This window comes from Bos grunniens, chromosome X (genome assembly GCF_055505025.1).
Source record: "Bos grunniens cultivar Pamir isolate PY7600 chromosome X, Bosgru_T2T1.0, whole genome shotgun sequence".
Classification (NCBI taxonomy): Eukaryota; Metazoa; Chordata; class Mammalia; order Artiodactyla; family Bovidae; genus Bos; species Bos grunniens.
In genome coordinates, this window is record NC_141194.1 from 37,126,602 (window position 1) to 37,145,007 (window position 18,406).

General features: G+C 40.5%; 1 protein-coding gene across 14 annotated transcripts in view; it reads left to right on the forward strand.

The window, feature by feature from the left end:
• SYTL5 (synaptotagmin like 5) overlaps positions 1 to 18,406 on the forward strand; it is a 291,370-nt gene that overhangs the window by 260,146 nt on the left and 12,818 nt on the right. For 13 of the 14 annotated variants that reach the window (XM_086387667.1, XM_086387662.1, XM_086387666.1 and 10 more), the window contains one exon: positions 6,420 to 7,604. The exons of the other annotated variant lie outside the window; for it this stretch is intronic. The gene's annotated coding sequence lies outside the window, so the exon portion shown is untranslated. Of the gene's footprint in view, positions 1 to 6,419; positions 7,605 to 18,406 lie in introns of those variants that run through there. 14 annotated transcript variants of the gene reach the window in all.

Consider the following 18,406-nt stretch of genomic DNA (forward strand, 5'->3'; position numbering starts at 1 on the left):
ACTAGTCCTCTGTAACTGTGAATTTTTTGTGTTTGTTTTTTAATTTTTGGCTGCTTTGGGTCTTTGTTGCTGTGCATAAGCTTTTCTCCAGTTATGGCGAGCAAGGGCTACTCTATATAGTTGTAGTGTGTGGGTTTTTCTTGTTGCTGTGGCTTCTCTTATGAAGCCTGGGCTCTAGGCACCCCAGCTTCAGTAGTTGTGGCTCGAGGGCTCTAGAGAGCTAGCTCAGTAGTTGTGGTCCACGGGCTTAGCTGCTCTGAAGCATGTGGAATCTTTCTGGACCAGGAATTAAACCAGTGTCCCCTGCTTTGGAAGGCAGATTCTTAACCTCTGAACCATCAGGGAAGCCCCTCTGTTTTATTATATTCACTAGTTTGTTGTATTTTTTAGATTCCACATACAAGTGATAGCATACAGTATTTGTCTTTGTCTGACTTATTTCATTTAGCACAATGCCCTACAAGTGCATCCATGTTGCTACAAATGGCATTATTTCAGTCTTTACTATGGTTGTGTAACATTTCATTGTATATATGTACCGTATCGTTTTTATCCATTCCTCTGTTGATGGGCATCTAGGTTGCATCCATACCTTGGCTATTGTAAATACTGGTGCTGTGAACATTGGGTACATATATCTTTATAAATTAGTGATTTTTGATTTATGCTTCTTCCTTACCCTGAGGCAAAATTAATCAGGAAATTGTATTGATTGTATCTCCTAAAGATCTCAAAAACCTGTCCAATTCTCACCATCTCCATGCCACCACCTAGGTATAAGTGACCATTACCCCTCTCTGTAATTGTTACAAGTCTCCTAACTGCTATTTTTGCAGCCACTCTTGCCCTCCTTCGATCTACCCTCCACAGGGTAGATTTTCCCTGTGGAAATTTTCCCACCTGGAAATTTCCCAGGTGGCCAGATTTTCCCAGCATGTTAATTTAAAATGTTTAAACATATAGGAAAGTTGAAATGATTTTATAGTGAATACCCTTATACCCACCACCTAAATTCAACTTCTACCAGTAGGCTATACTTACACATCATTGGCTATCTCTCTATCCCCAGTTCAGTTCAGCTCAGTTACTTAGTCGTGTCCGACTCTTTGTGACCCCATGGATGGCAGCATGCCAGGCCTCCCTGTCCATCGCCAACTCCCGGAGTTTACTCAGACTCATGTCCATTGAGTCGGTGATGATTGTTTAAAAATTGCAAATCTGATCATCCTTTAAAACCTTCTGTGGCTTTCCATTGCCCTGCAAATAAAATCCAAATTCCTGCTCATGGCCTGCCAGGCCCTGTATTAGATGATTGCTGCCTCCAGCTCCCCCCACACCATGCCTCCTTCCTTTCTCCCCTTTCAGCCACACAATGCATTTCTCTACTTTTCAACTGTGCCAGCCTCTAGTCTCTCTCACAGCCTCTGCAATGGAATCTTCTTGCTCTTTCTCTTCATTGACCTGATTTCCATTCATCATCCAGGTCTAAAATGTTACCTGCTCAGGGAAATCTCTCCTGATGCCCCTCTGCCTGACTAGGTCACGTGCCTCTCTTTCCCCTTCACTACATACATCACAATTTTAATAAGTTATTCATGTAATGAGTCCTATTATGCCTGTGTCAATTCCCTTCCCACCACATCCCAAGAATATAAGATTCAGAGGGGCAGAGAGAGACGATATTCATATTATTTCATAGCTGTATCCCCCATGCTTAATTAAGAGCAGGTAATAAAATATTTGTGGATTAAGTGAAAGTGAAAAAGCAGTAAAAGAATGTTAGAATATAGATATCTTTAGAGATCACTGTTACAGGGAACTGAGATCCACAAAGATCAAGAAAAATATCTGACTCTGGTCTTTTAAAAGCAACCTTTCTTCTTGCCTGGAGAATCCCATGGACAGAGGAGCCTGGCGGGCTACAGTCTATAAGGTCACAGAGTCAGACATTACTGAAGTGACTGAGCACAGCACAGCACTATAAGTACTTTAGTTACAATCCTAGACAGCACATTTCAGCTTCTCTTTGGCATAGATAAAGCACAGAGTGTTCTCTCCAGCCTAGCATCTCAGCTTCTCAGAAGAGAAGACCATGGCCTTGCCTGGAGGATCCTACTCCTTATTTCAAGCAGCCCTCAATTTTTTTCTTAGTTGAATCAGACAAGTTATAAAGAGACCCTGACAAGCTTACAAGCCTGATTTCAACTATTCCGTTTGTAAATGGCACCTGCAGGACACATGGAAGATCCAGTATATCAGCTTTCATTTTGCCGTTTGTTGTTAATGTCATTGGAATCGTCAGGATGTGGATTTTCCAGGTCACAAAAGCACCAACCACAAAGATATTTTGATGGGACTTCTTATTTTGATTTCCTTTTTCTTAGAAAAAGCTTAAATATATGATGAATCATCTCTAAGTACTTAACTAATGGGTGAATTGAGCCCACCATATTGACAGTAATATTAGCAGCAGCAGTATCTTCTACTCCAAGGTTTCTATTTGGCAGGGGAGGAGATAGCTGTGGAAAAAATAAGGGTAAAGCCCACTCTTAGAAGCAAACCAGATCAGGATATCAAGTCCCAGAAGCAACTCAGAGTAAACCACGATGGCATTTTGGGCTGTGATCGGTGTTTTTCTTCCATGTAGATACTTCACATGAAACTGAGCATTGCTTTTAGAAGTTGGCAGAAAAGGTTTCCTCCCACAATGGTATATTTATGACCTCTGAAGTTAATGAAAAGAAACAGAATGAGGAAGTTTATATAGGCACCATTATAGCAAAATTGGATCTTACAAGGCTTGAACAAGAGCCATGGAAATTGGGCCATCTCAGGGATTCCACAGGATTATCTGAATATGGGGTGTGAATGTAATACACCGATTTCAGAGCATTGCTCCAAGCCTACTGAACACAATCTCCATGAAATTCCATCATTTTTATCAAGCTTCTTGGGTGATTCTAATACACATGGATCACAGTTTGAGGAAGATTGTACTTGAGGAGAAATTACATTGGCTATATTATTTACACCAACTCTGCATCATGATAACATATTGGATTTGATTAACCTGGATGTTATTCATTGTGAGGCAACCCTGGTGAGATGGAAGGAGCCTGAACTTGAACTCACATTGACAGAAGCTCAAGTCTTGACTACTTACCAACTGTGTGACCTCAGTCAAGTTCATCATCCAATCTAGGCCTTGATCTAGTTGCCTGGAAAATAGGGATAATTGGGCTGCTTTGGAGTAATTGAAGATATCAAATGAAGTAATATAGGTAAATATGCTTTGTGACTTCTAACCCACTGTGAAAAAATGATCATTATTAGTGATCTAGAGATAGCAACAAGCTGGAATCAAGATTGCCGGGAGAAATATCAATAACCTCAGATATGCAGATGACACCACCCTTATGGCAGAAAGTGAAGAGGAACTCAAAAGCCTCCTGATGAAAGTGAAAGAGGAGAGTGAAAAAGTTGGCTTAAAGTTCAACGTTCAGAAAACTAAGATCATGGCATCTGGTCCCATCACTTCATGGGAAATGGAGAAACATTGGAAACAGTGTCAGACTTTATTTTTGGGGCCTCCAAAATCACTGCAGATGGTGATTGCAGCCATGAAATTAAAAGACACTTACTCCTTGGAAGGAAAGTTATGACCAACCTAGATAGCATATTCAAAAGCAGAGACATTACTTTGCCAACAAAGGTCCGTCTAGTCAAGAGTATGGTTTTTCCAGTGGTCATATATGGATGTGAGAGTTGGACTGTGAAGAAAGCTGAGCACAGAGAATTGATGCTTTTGAACTGTGGTGTTGGAGAAGACTCTTGAGAGTCCCTTGGACTGCAAGGAGATCCAACCAGTCCATCCTAAAGGAGATCAGTCCTGGGTGTTCATTGGAAGGACTGATGCTAAAGCTGAAGCTCCAATACTTTGGCCACCTCATGCAGGGGGTTGACTCTTTGGAAAGGACCCTGATGCTGGGAGGGATTGGGGACAGGAGGAGAAGGAGACGACAGAGGATGAGATGGCTGGATGGCATCACCGACTCGATGGACATGAGTTTGAGTGAACTCTGGGAGTTGGTGATGGACAGGGAGGCCAGAGACAGACAGGCTGCAACTCATGGGGTCGCAAAGAGTCAGACACGACTGAGTGACTGAACTGAACTGAACCGAACTGAGAGATAGCAATCTGTAGTTCATAATCTCTTAAGCCCTTCTTTTCCTGGGTGTTTAGCTGGGTCTTAATCATTCATTATTATGAAGTAGTCTCCAGTGTATAGCAACAATACAAAAAATACCCCCAAAACTCCTTACTTTGCTATATCATCTATTGTGGAATTTCCTACTTCATCTGATTAGATAGTAAGTTTTGCAAAAGTGTTTCATTTGATTGAAAGAGAGACTGTGTCAGCTTTTTGTTAAGAGGTTGTAGAAACCATAAACAAACTATCTTTCCACCTTTTTCCTTAACATTTTCAGTGTAATGACCATTTCTTACTATGGCCCATCACTTATCTCCTATGTCAGGGAGATCAAACCTGCCTTCCTCACAGGGTTGTTGTTTAGAATCTCACTTTTTATCTAGAGAAGGAAATTTACCATCCTGTCAAAACAAATTCCATAGAAATATAAATGTTGTGGTCATTATGAGGAATGCATGGTGTTTCAAAGATTAGTACTTCTTTCTCATTTACCACATTAGAATTTATTGACCTATACCGGCAAGAGGGTTCCTTTCATACTTGGAAAAGGGAGATAGAATATATAGTTAGTATTGCCTACAACTGACAAAATACGCCTATAGGGAGTAGATCATGTTTTTATTTCCAGTATTTCAGCAAGGAGGATAAATGTCTCTTATTTTGTTTTTCTTTGTCTCTGATTGAGGCAGAAATTAATACAACAAGCAAGTAAAATATTTCAGTATAATAGTTAAAGCAAAAGTTAAAATCATTGGCATTTGCTAAGGAAAAAAATGTCTCTTTATAGAAGGGCAGAGAACTAGATATGAACTTGAGTCACAGTATTTTTACCCTTTTATTGTTTTTATCTGCTTACTCTGGGGGAAGGAATCTAATTGCTCCTTCCAAGTATGATTTTCTACTTAGCCAGAGGTTCATTTTGTCTTCAGAAAGTTGAAACCTGTTTGTGCAAATCTATGGGAACTGATCAGTCCCAACAGTAAAAATGTTTTATTTATTTATTTAATTATGGATTTTTAAAATTGGGATATAATTGCTTTACCATGTTGCATTAACTTCTGCTGGACATTAACATGAATTGGCCATAGGTAAGGAAATGGCAACCCACTCCAATGTTCTTGCCTGGAAGGCGGAGTCTGGTGGGTTGCCGTCTATGGGGTTGCACAGAGTTGGACACGACTGAAGCGACTTAGCAGCAGCAGCAGCAGCAGCATACTCACTCATATCCCCTCTTGAGCCTCTCTCCCACCCCTGCCCATTCTACCAGTAAAATCTTTTAAAATCTTTCCCATTTGAAAACAGGGAAGGGAGCCATCCCCTTACAAAACAGTTTATGTCAATCATTTATGTTTGAACTGTAGTTAGAGTGATTGCATATCAGGAATATATTTGCTTTTCCATCCTTTCCAATATTCATTATTCATAAATTGACATCTTGAAGACAGTTCATTGGTTTTCAGTTGCTATGAAGAAAGAAATGTGTAGACTTTTCTGAATCTTCTTGCTTTTGACCTTTTTTATTACCTTCAATTAATTTGTCCTTCTTAATTCCTAAGTATCATCTTACATTGTGCCTCTGACAGATGGGGTGTAGCTCCGAAGATGGGAGATGTCCTTAATGTTTTTGGATTAATGGAAATGTTATTATTAATTTTCAGGTCTTTTCTATCACCTCTGAAACCAGCTCTGTTACAGTCATTTGTTGGCAAAGCATCTGAATGCACAAAGCCAGGTTGGGGGAGGGGGGTTACCCTGACTGCTTCCTAAGGAATCAAACTGCAAGGGGTACTAAACATCCCTGCGAAAGTATAGTGAGATGGGGAACTCCTCCTGGAAAGACTATGGTATTAGCAAGAAGAAATACTGTCTTCTTGAGTAGAGAAATGAACAGCAATTCATGGTTGATGAATGACAGGTTTGATTAGAGACTGGGCTTCTGTTTTCCTGAATGGAGTATGTAACTTGGGCCAGGCATGAATTGCTAAAGACATAGGGAAAGCGGGAGAAGGGTGGCCTCCTTTGGACACTTCCTTTATCCCTTCCACTAGGCAGCATTTCTCAAAATAAATGTTGTATCAATACAAATATTTAAAGAACCTCGGAGACAGACACCACATCATCAGGGCAAACACTGGCCCAACTCTGAATGCACTAGGTCCCTGTTGCTGGATTGAGCATGGTTGTCACAGGCAGGCTGTTTTTCTCCAGGCCTGAAGATGAATCCAAGCATTTAGTGGACTGGAGAGGGAAGACACACTTGCAATACCTAAGAACACCTGAGGATTGCTGGGTTCCTGGGGCACTGGAATGGCAGCTCTCCTTGGGAAGAAGTAAGAGTGGAAATTTTCCAAACTCTGCCAATGACTGGGTCACCTGTATCTGCCTTGTCCCTAGCATGCAACTGCTTTGTCTGCCAATTTACTCTCCTAAGCTCTGGCTTTGCTAGGAAGTTGATCTCTTTGTTTTTAAATTTTTAGACTTTAAGAAATTAAAGAAGTATTAGGTTTGTAGAAAAATTAAACAGAAAGTACAGAGTTGCCATATACTAGCATTCCCCTCCCCCTGCAAGTTTCTCCTGTAATTAACGTCTTCCGTTGGTGTGGTGGTGGTGTGATATGTTAATACAATTGATTAACCAACATTGATGTGTTATTGTTCATTGAAGTCCATAGTTTACATTTGGGCTCACTCTTGGTATTTTACAGTGGTATGGGTTTTAGCAAATGCTTGATATCATGTATTAACAATTACATTCTCATACAGAATCATTTTGCTGGCCTAAAAATCCCCTGCACTCCAACCCCTCACAACCACTGGTCTTTTTTACTGTCTCTATAGTTTTGCCTTTTTCCAGAATGTTATATAGTTGGAACCAATCATACAGTATATAGCCTTTTCCAACTTGCTTCTTTCACTTAGCAATATGCATTTAAGTTCCTCCGTGTATTTTGTGCCTTAATAACTCATTGATTTTTTTTTTTTTACTGTGGTAAGAACACTTAATGGGAGATGTACCCTCTTAACAAATTTTTAAGTGTACAATACAGTGTCATTGGTTTTAAAGAGAGAAAAGGATGGAAGATTTAAGAATTATTGTTTCTTAAACATTTAAAATTTCTTAAAAATTTCTCAAACATTAAAAAAATTACCTGGAGAAGATGGGAGGTCTGCATTTATTTTGCTGGTTTTCTTGGTTTTCTTATTGGCTACAAATGATTGTTCCTATGTACCTGTTTTGCCATGTATAGTGCAAAATCAGTAGCAATGCTTAAACACTTAATATGCCTACTTCTAAGCTTCTGTATGGATTGTGTCCCCCAGACCAAAGCTTTGTGCCACTCTGTACTTGCTGCAAAGTGTAATATTTTTTTCATTAAATTCACTTTCCGAATAGCTCTCATGTGTTCTGTTATAAGTTATTCCTGGGTACTTGAAGATACATGAAAATGTGTTGTGTGTCACCTATTCCTCCTGCTTTTATACTTCTTTGTCTTTGGAGCAAAGCACATTTGCTTAATTGAGACACACAGTTTGAATGACTGTCTGGTGTCTAAGATTCAGCTGATGAACAACTCTTCTTGTTGCTTAGCTATTGAATCTCTCATTTTGGTTTTTCTTCACCTTTCTTTTTGTAAAGCTGAACCCTGACACCATCATTCCGTTTGCTCTGGGCAGTGATAAGAGAAGGGATCAAAGAAGTGACATTTATTGAGCACCTACTATACATCAGGGGCTTTATAAATTGTTACCTATTATCTGTGTTTAAAAAAGACAAAGGACAAAACTGGAGACATGAGTCTCAGGTTAAGTAACCCAACTAGTATGTAATAGGCCTCACCCTACATTTCAGATCCCAAAGCCCATGTCCTTAGTTCTTCACCAAAATGTACCCCAGATTCTCAGGGTGTGATTCATGAACCAACAGCATTAGCTTCATCTGGGAGCTTGTTGGAAATGAAGAATGTTGTGCCCTAAGCCAGATTCAATCAGAATATTCATTAGAACAAAATCCTTGGTTGACCTGAAATCACAATAAACTTTAAGAAGCATTGACTGGACCTTAATATTTAAGGTACTTGATACTATAGCCTGGTTGATGTGAACTTTGGCCTAAGACACATCCCATTTATCAGTCTTTTTTTTTAACTTTTATTGAACTATAGTTGGTTTACAATATTGTGTTAGTTACGGGTATACAGCAAAGTGATTCATATATATATATGGGCTTCCCTGGTGGCTCAGATGGTAAAGAATTGTCCTGCAATGCAGGAGACCTGGGTTGGATCCCTGGGTGGGGAAGATCCCCTGGAGAAGGGAATGGCTACCCATTCCAGTAGTCTCTTGCCTGGAGAATTCCATGGACAGAGGAGCCTGACAGGCTACAGTCCATAGGGTCGCAAAGAGTCAGACACGACCGTGTGACTAAGCACACAAATTTATACACACACAGACACACACACACACACATTGAAGTGAAGTGCAAGTCACTCAGTCATGTCCGACTCTTTGTGACCCCATGGACTGGATTGAGTAGCCTTTCCCTTATCCAGGGGATCTTCCCAACCCAGGGATTGAACCCAGGTCTCCCGCATTGCAGGTGAATTCTTTATCAGCTGAGCCACAAGAGAAGCCCAAGAATACTGGAATGGGTAGCCTATCCCTTCTCCAGTGGATCTTCTTGACCCAGGATCGAACTGGGGTCTCCTGCATTGCAGGTGGATTCTTTACCAATTGACCTATCAGGGAAGTCCCGCATATAATGAAATAGAATGTAAAAAAGAATATATATATATATATATATATATACACACACACATATTCTTATTACAAGGTATTGAGTATAGTTCCATGTGCTATACAGTAGGTCCTTGTGGTTGTCTATTCATAATAATAATGTGTATATTCATAATCATATTCTATTCTATTCATCATAATAATGTGTATATTTCAATCTCAAGCTCCTCTAACTTATCCCTTTCCACTTTGGTAACCATAAGTTTGTTTTCTATGTCTGTTTAGTCTATTTCTGTTTTGTAAATAAATGCATTTGTATCTTTTAAAGGAGTTTTAGAGAGATTTATTTGGCTGTGTCAGGTCTTAGTTGTGGCACATCAGATCTTCAATCTTTGTTGCAGGTGTAGCAGGGCTTCCATACCACTCTAAAAGGGGCAAAATGCAGCCAGTTCTAACTGTAAGATGTTGTTCTGGGTGCTCTACCTCTGTCCCTGCTTTTTTTTTTCTTTCCTCTTTGTCCTTCTTCACACTGATCTGTACCCTAAGAAGCCAACCTTAATGAACTGCTTCACAGGGGCTTTCTTGCCATGTGGATTTTGGTTGGGATTGGCCAAAGGAAGGGACCAGTAGGAGATTGAATGGTGAGATCAATATAGTTCTTCCCCTGGCTCCTTCCTACTGGATCACGGGGGTTATGTTCCTCTGCCCAGGACTATAGCTCCTGGCAGGTGGCCTTCTCCAGCTGGAGGTATGGCCACCACTCTTTCTCTTCACCCCCTTTAGGCCTTGGAGGGGTAGTCTTGACCGTGGTCAGTTTCAGTATCCCTCTTTACTTTTCTTTAACCCCAACCACCACTTTATAAATAGTCCTTTTGTTACTTTTTCCTTAAGATTACACTCATAGTTTTAGTATTCCATTGTTTCTGGCTGGGACCCTCATTGATACAGTAATAGGTATTGGGGGGTATTCTTAAAAAGTGGTCCCTGAAAATAGAATTTTAGGTTTGTCTCTCCCATATTTGAGGAGCATTGTGGGCGCTTGGCAAAGCAGAAGATGCTTAGTTAGTTTGTTGGAATGAATGGAAAAAAATGATCTTCCAATCTTTGCACCTCTAATAACCATAAAAACTCAGATGGCCATAAATTAAGAGGGATTGCTCTCTAAGGTTTCCCAATATGTACAGAGATGGTCATTGAAAGATATATGTTCCCTTTAAAAGATTTCATTGGCTCTCTACAGCAGCTATCCCTGCTTCTGATTATGTGTGCTGATAAGAATTAAGAAAGCATTTCTCGGTCAATACTTGGTTACCAAGTCCTAGACTTTATTGCTTTGCTCTAGTAATGATAGCGCATCTGGACTAGCAAGAACGTCATCAGTATGATGGATGAGCCTATGTAAAGACAATGGAGATTCCTCCAGAGCCCCTTATAACAAAGAGCCACAGAGATGGTGAGTGTTTCTTAGGTCAGAAAGTAAAGAGAAACTGTTCTCTGTCATGTGACTGCACCATTAGACTCCAAGGACATCTCACAAGGTTTCTCCTCTGACCTAGAAACTCAATTTACAGAGAAGAAAGCACAGCTGTGAGTTCATGCCATGGAATTCATTGGTCTTACCTCATGTCTCAGCACCCCCAAAGTAGCTGGTTTAATAGAAGAATGAAATGGTTTACTCAAAGGTCAATTATAGAAAGCACTGATAGACAATGCTTAGTGAGGCTGGAGAGATATCTTACATGATAGAGTATATACTTTAAGTTGCTATTGTTTAGTCGCTAAGTCATGTCTGACAGTTTGCAACCCTATGGACCATAGCCCACCAGGCTCCTCTGTCCAGGGGATTCTCCATGCAAGGAGACTGGAATGGGTTGCCATTATACAATGCTGTAGCCCTCATAGCAGAAACCCATGGGTTCAGGGAACAAGATGTGCAACTGGGAGTGTCCCTTCTTGTTGTTATACTTAATAACCTACTTAAGCAGTTTTTCCTATGTGTCTACATGAAGTTGGGTTCAATGAGCCTAAGGGCTCTAGTGCCCAAGGAAGGCACTAGCATATTTACATAGGAAACAGTCCTGGTGCTATTATATTGCAAGCTGAGAATGCCTCTTAAATGGGTAGGGCCCCTCACACCACGAAAGCTACAGGTACAGAAGAGGTACTAGCTCGGGTGATTATTAAGAACTTGAGTTGCTTATCCACAGTTGAGTTGCCTATCTCCATAAGGAGAACTGTGTCTAGAGCTCAGGGAATTTATCGAGACATCTGTCAGTTTTCCAATGCTCAGTCATCCTGATCAGGGGAAAACTGCAGCAAACCAATAAAAGTGGTCACTAAGAAACCACGTCCTTTCCACAGTGAAGGTTTGGGTCAATCCTCCAGGTAAAGAAATTCAGCTGAAGTGCTGGCAGAGAGTCACAGGAGAATTTGAAATGATTATTAACACAGATCTCATGAGCAGCTACCTGAGTGAGATTGAAACACCTTTGTTTGATGTTAATTAACTGTTTCTTCCAACCTCTTTACCCTCCACCTAGCTTCTGGGTAGAATGCCAGTGGTAGCTAAGATTTTAGGTTTCTGGTGGGTGTATCAGAGAACTGATATTACCCCGCAATGATCTGGTTGTCAGGAGTCGGGAAATGTTCTGATTGTATGTGATACATAGTAAATACTTCAGGCTTTATGGGCCATCCAGTCTTAGTTGTAACTACTCATCTTTGCCATTGTGGAGCAAAAGCAGCCATTAACAATATATAAAAAAAAAAAAGAAAAAAATATGTGTGTGCGCCTGTGACCCAATAAGACTAATGACAAAAACAAATGGCCAGACTACTGGCTGTAATTTGCTGACTTTTGCAGTAGGTGATGGGAACATGAGATTTTTTTTTAAATATTTATTTTATTTGGATATGCATGGTCCTCATTGCAGCATGCAGGATCTAGTTCCTTGGCCAGGGATTGAACCTGGGCTGCCTGCATTGGAGGCAAGGAGTCTAAGCCACTGGACCACCAGGAAGGTCCTGAGACCTGAGATTTTTTTATTCAGACAAAACAGTAGATGCTGAGGGTAAAAGGGATGAACTGTGCTGGTATTCTCTGTCTGCCCCACCAGAGTTCCTCTCTGCAGTTTTCAAAACTGCTTTGTGCTTTGCTCCTTGGCCCTCTAATTTTCAGTTGGGTTTGACCAACTGGATCCAATAGCAGGAGATAAAAAGACAGAAGAAGAGAAAGTTCACGTCATTTATTCCCCAGGCTCCCTCCCTGCTGGGCTGCGGGTTGTTAAAGGCTGGCTTCCTCTACCACGGCTCCTCAGAGGTGGTCTCTTTTTAATTATACATGGCATTCTCTCTGGATTCTAGTAATCACTCTCTCTGCTTGCCCTTCGGGCCTAGGGTGGTAAATGGCCTCTGATGCTGCTAGTTTTAAGGTGCTTCAGTATCCCTTAATAGTTCCCTTTACCATTTCTGATTCTTGTTCTTCAGTTGCTAAGTTGTGTCTAACTCTTTTGAAAGCCCCTGGACTGTAGCCTGCCAGGCTCCTCTGTCCATGGAGTTCTCCAGGCGAGAACATTGGAGTGGGTTGCCATTCCTTCTCCAGCAGATCTTCCTGACCCAGGGATCGAACCTGCATCTCCTGCACTGGCAGGCGGATTTTTACCACTGACCATGCTCACTCATTATAAATAATTATTTCATTATGTCCTCTTCAATTCCCATTAGAATCTGCCATCTGTTTCCCACTAGAACTTAGATTTTAAAAATGTCATTGATTGTAAGACACTCTCCATTTCAGAGATGTTAAAATGTGTGTGTTGGGGCGGGTGGTGCATTTCAGGATCAATGAACTATGCTAATTGCAATATCTTCCTGATGAATGAATGAATCGAGGAATGATTCATATTCAGAGTACAGCTTACCTCAAAGGACAGATGCAGTGGAGTGGAGTGCTGTGCCAGATGGTGTGTTATTTAGAATGAACTTCAACAATCAGAATCAACATTGATTCTTCTTATGTACCTAGATGGTTTTTGCAGTCTTGAGATGGGTAATCAATATGAAGGTCATGTCCTTGCCTAGGACGCCTAATTGTTACATTAGAATGAAAATATCAGAATGCTCTTGAGTCATTCTCTTTCTCTGGAAATGAGATGACTCCAAAGGAAAAGCTACCAACAGGGGTACGATTGGGTGTTTGGTGAAGCAGGCCTAATGACTGTTGCTTGTGACTCTTCATGACCTGAGTTCAGAGCTTTCTACAGGAGAACAGTATGAGAAATCATCAGTCCTCACAAGCTGCAGTTAACACACATTCACTGCCTGTGTGACAACTGGAATATGTTCTGGCCCAGCCTACTTGAACAGCCATGGGCCTTCTTTGAGCTTCTCAGGTGGCGCTAGTGGTAAAGATCCCCCCTGCCAATGCAGGAGACGTAAGAGATGCAGGTTTGATCCCTAGGTCAGGAAGATCCCCTGGAGGAGGGCATGGCAACCCACTCCAGTATTCTTGCCTGGAGAATCCCATGGACAGAGGAGCCTGGTGGGCTACAGTCCATGGGGTCGCAAAGAGTCGGGCACAACTGAAGTTACTTAGCACACACTCACGGGCCTTCTTTACAGACGTCACTTAGTCTAGGCTGCGTGTTTAGAACTTACGAACTCTCTTAGCAAAGCTACTGATCCGAACTGCATAGGCTGTCTGATTGCTGAAATCTAGCAATAACTGAGGTTACTCAGGCCAGTACAAGAGTAACTGTGCCTTTGGAAAAGTCTGCTGTGTTTCCTTTTTCTAATTCTTAAGTTCCTAATTGTTCCCATAGAGACAAACAAGCAAGTGTCTCTTCTCTGGCCCTTCTCTGGAGCAAAGCTACTCAGAGCACGGGTCCATGATAAAATAAGGAACTTCTATCAGAATGTAAATCAACGTGCTGCTTCCTTTGCTGAGAAAGATTTGCTATCAAAAAAATATAAGCCAAACTATATAATGCATTTATGGACATTGGTGATTTACATTCTGGGGCCAGCTCCCAATTTTTTTTTTTTTTTGAACCACTAACAAATGGTCCAGGGACCAGTAGCCAGTAGGAGGACTATACTCCAAGGAGCATTACTCTGGAGGGTCTTAGAACTCAGTCCTTTCACAGGACCATCGCCTAGAAGTGCGGCCACTTGCTGAGAAATGTATTACTTCGTGTTCCAAGAAGTGCCTCTTTTCTCCAAGGCTTTGTATCCATGCTTAGTCTCAGAGGGCATCAGAAACCCACTTAATAGCCTGCCCAGCAGTCAAATGGAATTCCCTGAGACTAACAGACACATTGCAAGATACTCAGAGAGAAGGATTCAGATTTGCTCTGTGGTCAGACAACATTTCAGTTCCATGTGAAATCAGTTTGTTAGTCCCAGGGCGCTGCGGCCGAAGTATATAACATCATTCTACAGGGAAACTTGTCACTTCTGATAGAGAGACAGACAGACAAAACAAAATTCCAACCTCTGTGCACTTAAATTCAATTTCCCCTGAGTTCCAACATAGCCATAGAACAAACAGGAAAATAAATCCTTAGGCTGAATATCTTCCAAAATGATACCATAATAATAGAAATGTATTCCTTGTATATATAAACCACATCTTCTTTATCTATCTGTCAGTGGACATTCAGGTTGCTTCTTTGCCTTGGCTGTTGTAAATAGTGCTGCTATGAACATTGGGATGCATGTGTCTTTTTGAATTAGAGTCTTATCTGAATATATGCCCAGGAATGAGATTGCTGGATCATATGGCAACAATATTTTTAGTTTTTTAAGGAAACTTCATCCTGTTTTCCATAGTGGCTTACCAATTTACATTCCCACCAACAGTGTAGGAGGGTTCCCTTTTCTCTACACCCTCTCCAGCATTTGTTATTTGTAGATTTTTTTCATGATGGCCATTCTGACTGGTGTAAGGTTGGACTTCATTGTAGTTTTCATTTTCATTTCTCTAATAATTAATGATGTTGAGCATCTTTTCATGTGCCTATTGACCATCAGTATGTCTTTGAAGAAGTGTCTATTTATGTCTTCTTCCTGTTTTTTTTTTTTTTTAGTATTAAGTTGTATTAGCTGTTTGTATGTTTTGAAAATTAAGCCCTTGTCAGTTGCATCATTTGCAAATGTTTTCTCCTGGTCCATGGGTTGTGTTTTCATTTTGTTTGTGGTTTCCTTTGCCATGGACTGGAATGGAATATGACTTATCCATTAAAAACAATGGAATATTGCTATTTACAGCAAGATGGATGGACCTAGAGACTATCATACTAAATGTACTAAGAAAGGCAAATAGCATATGATATCACTTATATGTGGAACCTAAAATATGATACAAATTCACTTATTTACAAAACAGAAACAAACTCACAGACATAGAAAACAAATCTATGGTTGCCAGAGGGGAAAGGGGGTTGGGAAGGATAAATTAGAAGTTTCTATTAGCAGATATACTCTACTATATATAAAATAAATAAATAACAAGGTTCTAAAATATAGCACAGATATTCAGTATCCTGTAATAAACTATACTGGCAAAGAACATTAAAAATAATATATATATATATATATATGAATCACTTTGTTGTACATCAGAAACTAACACATTGTAAATCAACTAAACTTTAATGATTTTTAAAAGATAATAGAAATACATTTTCATGTGCACATTCTCCAGTGAAATTAATTCTGATTAACAAAGCTACTTGCCTTGCATCATTCCCATGTCTTTCAAGGAGAAACAAATGCTATATTTTAGATGAGTTAAGCATACTTCATGAGAAATAGATGGGGAAACAGTGGAAACAGTGTCAGACTTTATTTTTGGGGGGCTCCAAAATCACTGAAGATGGTGATTGCAGCCATGAAATTAAAAGACGCTTGCTCCTTGGAAGGAAAGTTATGACCAACCTAGATAGCATATTGAAAAGCAGAGATATTGCCTTGCCAACAAAGGTCCATCTAGTCAAGGCTATGATTTTTCCAGTGGTCATGTATGGATGTGAGAGTTGGACTGTGAAGAAAGCTGAGAACCAAAGAATTGATGCTTTTGAACTGTGGTGTAGGAGAAGACTCTTGAGAGTCCCTTGGACTGCAAGGAGATCCAACCAGTCCATTCTGAAGATCAGCCCTGGGATTTCTTTGGAAGGAATGATGCTAAAGCTGAAACTCCAGTACTTTGGCCACCTCATACGAAGAGTTGACTCATGGAAAAAGACCCTGATGCTGGGAGGGATTGAGGGCAGGAGGAGAAGGGGATGACAGAGGATGAGATGGCTGGATGGCATCACCGACTCGATGGACATAAGTTTGAGTAAACTCCGGGAGTTGGTGGTGGACAGGGAGGCCTGGTGTGCTGCGATTCATGGGGTCACAAAGAGTTGGACACGACTGAGCGACTGAACTGAACTGAACTGAAGCATACTTCTAAGCTTGTAATGCAAACTTTAAACATTGGCCATAAGCAGAGATCCAATGACTTTGGTAAGTGTTTTTGTCGGTGATTATACTGGCATCCTTCTCACCTCATCCAGAATAGTGACTCATACTTTTGGCTGCACATGAGAATCCCCTCAGAAGTTTTTAAAGTCTCCCCAGGACCTGTCTGCACCCAGGAAATTTACATCTTAATCTCCAGTGATGGCACATAGGCATCAGTCTTCCAAAACTCCCCTAGTCCATGGGGTCACAAAGAGTCAGACACAACTGAGCACACAGACACACACACACACACACACACACACACACACAAGTAATTCAGTGTGCATCCAAGGTTAAGAAAGACTGACAAGAAGGGTATTGAGAGAACTGTAGGCTAAGGGTAGAATGATTGCTAAAAAAGACATACCCCTTAGGGCACTAAGCTAAGGGGAACCTTCCAGCACCTCTTCTGTTACTCTAGTTTCCAAAGTTAATATTGTTAAAAAGGAGTTAAAACTGCAAGGAGTATAGATTCAATGCAATCCCTATCAAGCTACCAATGGTATTCTTCACAGAGCTAGAACAAATAATTTCACAATTTGTATGGAAATACAAAAAACCTCGAATAGCCAAAGCGATCTTGAGAAAGAAGAATGGAACTGGAGGAATCAACTGACCTGACTTCAGGCTCTACTACAAAGCCACAGTTATCAAGACAGTGTGGTACTGGCACAAAGACAGAAATATTGATCAATGGAACAAAATAGAAAGCCCAGAGATAAATCCACGCACATATGGACACCTTATCTTTGACAAAGGAGGCAAGAATATACAATGGATTAAAGACAATCTCTTTAACAAGTGGTGCTGGGAAAACTGGCCAACCACTTGTAAAAGAATGAAACTAGAACACTTTCTAACACCATATACAAAAATAAACTCAAAATGGATTAAAGATCTCAACGTAAGACCAGAAACTATAAAACTCCTAGAGGAGAACATAGGCAAAACACTCTCCGACATACATCATAGCAGGATTGTCTATGACCCACCTCCCAGAATATTGGAAATAAAAGCAAAAATAAACAAATGGGACCTAATTAAACTTAAAAGCTTCTGAACAACAAAGGAAACTATTAACAAGGTGAAAAGGCAGCCTTCAGAATGGGAGAAAATAATAGCAAATGAAGCAACTGACAAACAACTAATCTCAAAAATATACAAGCAACTCCTACAGCTCAACTCCAGAAAAATAAATGACCCAATCAAAAAATGGGCCAAAGAACTAAACAGACATTTCTCCAAAGAAGACATACAGATGGCTAACAAACACATGAAAAGATGTTCAACATCACTCATTATCAGAGAAATGCAAATCAAAACCACTATGAGGTACCATTTCATGCTGGTCAGAATGGCTGCGATCCAAAAGTCTACAAGCAATAAATGCTGGAGAGGGTGTGGAGAAAAGGGAACCCTCTTACACTGTTGGTGGGAATGCAAACTAATACAGCCACTATGGAGAACAGTGTGGAGATTCCTTAAAAAACTGGAAATAGAACTGCCTTATGATCCAGCAATCCCACTGCTGGGCATACACACTGAGGAAACCAGAAGGGAAAGAGACACGTGTACCCCAATGTTTATCGCAGCACTGTTTATAATAGCCAGGACATGGAAGCAACCTAGATGCCCATCAGCAGATGAATGGATAAGAAAGCTGTGGTACATATACACAATGGAGTATTACTCAGCCATTAAAAAGAATACATTTGAATCAGTTCTAATGAGGTGGATGAAACTGGGACCTATTATACAGAGTGAAGTAAGCCAGAAAGAAAAACACCAATACAGTATACTAACGCATATATATGGAATTTAGAAAGATGGTAACAATAACCCTGTGTACGAGACAGCAAAAGAGACACTGATGTATAGATCAGTCTTGTGGACTCTGTGGGAGAGGGAGAGGGTGGGGACATTTGGGAGAATGGCATTGAAACATGTGTAATATC